The 4467-nt window shown below is 47.6% G+C and overlaps 1 pseudogene; it reads left to right on the top strand.

The window, feature by feature from the left end:
• Positions 1-916: 916 nt before the first annotated feature.
• LOC112076979 (SLIT-ROBO Rho GTPase-activating protein 2-like) overlaps positions 917-4467 on the top strand; it is a 42893-nt pseudogene continuing 39342 nt past the window's right edge.

Raw genomic sequence — 4467 nt, 5'->3', positions numbered from 1 at the left:
GAACTTGAAACTCTCGACCCYCTCCACTACAGCCCTGTCGATGTTAATGGGTTTCTGTCCGGACCGCCTTTTCCTGTAGTCCACAATCAGCTCCTATATACAGTGTTGTAACGATGTGCAAATAGTTAAAGTACAAAAGGGAAAATAAATAAACATAAAAAATCTCATTCTCTCACCCCACCTCTCTCTCTTTCACCCCCCCCCTCTCTCTCTAACATCTGGGTCTCTAACAGCTCCACTGCATCTGCTGCAGCTCAGCTCTGGTGCCACGCTGGAATCTCACATATTTTCAATTTTTGTGCGTGTGTGCGTGTGTTTGTGTGTGTGGTGATTCCGTGGAGACAGATGCCCTGTGTGTTTCTGTGTATCTGTGGCACAGAGGCAACAACACTAAAGGAGCTGAATGTGGAGGAGAATTGGACCTCAGCTTGCTTCGTGTCTCTAATGCTGCAGGAATGTATGACCCACTGGGGGAAGACTTTAACTAGAGGAAACATCCAGGCAGCCAAGCACAATTCATGGATGTGTGTGGGTGAACATGTGATGTGTTAGGGTCAGAGGTAATGATGGTTCCGTCAGGGTAGAGGGTGAAGGATGTCACATGGTACGTCAATAGAGGAAACACACAAGGTTGTGTAACCATGTGGGAAGACAGACGGACAGGCAGGCAGGCAGACAGACAGACAGACAGACAGACAGTGATTGTCCAAGTCATGTTTTGAGTTCTGGATATGTTCAGTTCTGGTTTAAGGAGTGTAATCACTCTCTCCATTTCACAGCTAACCACCACCTAAACTATGACCCCCACAGCCTCCAGGCACCGTGACCCCCCACAGCCTCCAGGCACAGTGACCCCCCACAGCCTTCCAGGCACCAGTGCCCCCCCACGAGGCCTCCCAGGCACAGTGCACCCCCCACAGCCTCCAGGCACCGTGACCCCCCACAGCCTCCAGGCACAGGGACTCCCCCCACAGCCTCCAGTCAAATCAAATCAAATGTTATTTGTCACATGCGCCGAATACAACAGCGTTACCGAATACAACAACCTTACCGTGAAATGCTTACTTACAAGCCCTTAACCAACAATGCATTTTTAAGAAAATAGAGTTAAGGAAATATTTACAGAGCGTTTTAGAGCATATTACTATATACCTGAATAAATTCATGAAATGGAGAATGGATTAAACTGTTTACCCATTTAATAACCAAACCTTCATACAAACTGTGCTGAATTCTTGACGCACAATCAAACATGCTGCTATATGTTGCTATATGCTTCCAGCGCGGCCACAAGAGAGTCACTCTGGGAGGCCTAAGTGGCCCGCGGCAATCTAGTGTACACGAGCCGTCAGTCATATTTCAATAAAGTGTCTCTCTCTCCCTCTCTCGTCTCTCATTTTACTGTTTGTTCCTTACTTCTAACTTTGGTTGTTTTGCTGAGAGGAGTGACTTTTGATGCATTATGCCCTGCTTAACAGGTGCTGAACACTGAGTACTGATGTAATATAGTGTTTGTGGTGTACTAAATTCTCTGTCTGTCTGTCTGTCTGTCTGTCTGTCTGTCTGTCTGTCTGTCTGTCTGTCTGTCTGTCTGTCTGTCTGTCTGTCTGTCTGTATGTCTGTCTATGTCTCTCTCACTCTCTCTCTCACTCTCTCACTCTCTCCCTGTGTGTGTAGGAAGGAGCAGAGTGTGCTGTCTCCAGTTAACTGTTGGAACCTGTTGTTGAGTCAGGTGAAGAGGGAGAGCCGAGACCACGCTACCCTGTCTGACCTCTACCTCAATAACATTATACCGCGCTTCGCCCAGGTCAGCGAGGACTCCGGACGACTCTTCAAAAAGGTAACACACACGGGAGCACACGTGCACATGCACATCAAACACAAATGCATACCACAACACACACCACAGCCACACATAACATAACACACCTGTGGTCTAGCGTGGCTTGACGGTCTAGGCCGCTGCCTCATGGGTTTGACCCACTGCTATGTCAGCACACTCTATCTCTGTCTCTCTCTATCTCTCTCTGTCCCAAAAACAAACATCTCTGACAATTTACCCACCGTTATCTCCCTCCCTGGGAGATTCTCAATTGGTTTTGTTAACGCCCCTGTCCTCGCATCCTTTTGGGCGGCAGGTAGCTTAGCCGTTAGGGCGTTGGGCCAGTAACTAAACAGTCGCTAGTTTGAATTCCCCGAGCCGGCAAGGTGAAAACTCTGCCGATGTGCCCGTGACCAAGGCACTGAACCCTAATTGCCCCAGGGTCGCTGTTGATAATGGCAGACCCTGGCTGTGACCTCACTCTCCAAGGGTGTCTCAGGGGGAGTAGGGATATGCAAAACACATTTCCAATTCACACTTAAAGTACATATTAATACACACATGTACATTTGTGAAGTAGGACAAATATAAGCACCCAACAAATTATTTGTTTTATTTTGCAAAAGATCAAAGGTAATCGAGGAGAGGAAATGTGGAAACAAATGCGCTTGTATGAAATGAGACTCTCCAGGCATATGACGAATCCCCAAATATATGTTTAAATTGGTCAAAATGTATTTTGTTAGTTGTGGCACACATTTCGATAAAATTACAAGTAGCATAACGTTTTAAACGTGTGAATGCTCTTCTTCTCTGACAAAACAACAGCTGATTCAAAGAGGGGTGTGGCAGATGTTAAAACTCTTCCGTGAAGGACTCAGGGAGGATACTAAGGTGGAGGGAAGAACACTTCCGTGAAGGACTCAGGGAGGATACTAAGGTGGAGGGAAGAACACTTCCGTGAAGGACTCAGGGAGGATACTAAGGTGGAGGGAAGAACACTTCCGTGAAGGACTCAGGGAGGATACTAAGGTGGAGGGAAGAACACTTCCGTTCTCCTACTAACGATTTCCACTCTCAACCACTCCACCACTTATCGGCTTCCGGGTCACAGAGGAGAAAGGAGAGGAGTCTAGGAGAGGACGGTATTTTCCCCAAATGAGAATCTATCTCTCGCCCTCCCTGCCTCTCTGCCTCCCCCTCCCCATTAGCCCTGTATTTGGGATGTTGATATGACAGTTGAGGTCTCAAGGCCACTCTTATCCAAACATCCCTCCAAACTCTTCCCACCTTTCACCTCTCTGCGGGTGTGTGTGAGGGAGTGTTTCTGAATGTGTCTGTACAGATAAACCTATGGGATTACTCATCTCCAACCTTTCTTCTGTAAGAGAGATAGCTAGTTCTGTCCCAAATAGTACCATGCCCCCTATGAAGTGCACTACTTCAGACCAGGACCTATCAAAAGTAGCACACTACATAAGGAAGAGGGTGCCATTTGGAACACGGCCCTAGAGAGCTAGGTAACTCCCGAGAGAAAGAGATGACTCAAGTAGGGATTCAATATTTCAGGAACTTTCCCCAAATTCCCAGGTTTTCCAGAAATCCTTGCTGGAGGATTATTCACCTGCTGATTCCAGGGATCTTCCAACRGGGTTCTCTGGAAAATCTTGGTCATTTGGGAAAGATACCAGAATTGTGCAACCTTACTCAAGACAGCATCTCTGTCACGGTCAGGGGTGTCGGTTCAGCATCTCTGTCACGGTCAGGGGTGTCGGTTGAGCATCTCTGTCACGGTCAGGGGTGTTGGTTCAGCATCTCTGTCACGGTCAGGGGTGTTGGTTCAGCATCTCTGTCACGGTCAGGGGTGTCGGTTGAGCATCTCTGTCACGGTCAGGGGTGTTGGTTCAGCATCTCTGGATCTGACTGAGAGGACAGGAGTGAGTCAATCTGGACTGTCTCGTCAAAACATTAATTATCAGTCTGATGATAGCGTCGGTTTGAACTCCACACACACAGAATGGTGTGTTCTTCAGCAAAACTACAATGGCTAATTAACTAGATAATTAGTTAAATTAAAACATTTCCAGTCAGTGACATGAGCCAGAGGCTACAAGTTTAAAGCACTCATACACYCACTCATACTTGCACACACACGAGCACTCACACACAGTCACGTGCACACACAGAGTGGGGCTGTGGTAAGTAGTGCAGAATGATGTGATGTGCTGCTCAGTGTGTGTGATGTTGTCCGAGGAGGCTGCACATCTGTGTTCCATTCAGAGAGGGAGAGAGAAAACAGGGAGGGAGAGAGACAGACAGAGAGCGAGACAGAGAGAGAGACAGAGAGAGAGAAGAGATTCACTGACATACAACATAAGCATCACTCAGATACACCTGAAAAAAAAATAGAACTCAAGCAACTATGGTCAGGGCGTGACCAGAGATTGAGTAGCAGAGAGAGAGGGAGACAGATAAGATAGGAAAACAGAGAAGAGAGCGAGACAGAGGAGAGAGAAGAACAGAGAGAGAAAACAGAGAGAGAGCGAAACAGAGAGAGAGACAGAGAGGGGAGGGAGGGGGGGGGGGGGGGGGGGGGGGGGAGAGAGAGCGAGAGAAACAGAAAGAGAATATTTAGTGTAAGAACT

This window comes from Salvelinus sp. IW2-2015, unplaced genomic scaffold (assembly GCF_002910315.2).
Source record: "Salvelinus sp. IW2-2015 unplaced genomic scaffold, ASM291031v2 Un_scaffold4174, whole genome shotgun sequence".
Lineage (NCBI taxonomy): Eukaryota > Metazoa > Chordata > Actinopteri > Salmoniformes > Salmonidae > Salvelinus > Salvelinus sp. IW2-2015.
This window is presented reverse-complemented; position numbering and strand designations above follow the sequence as displayed.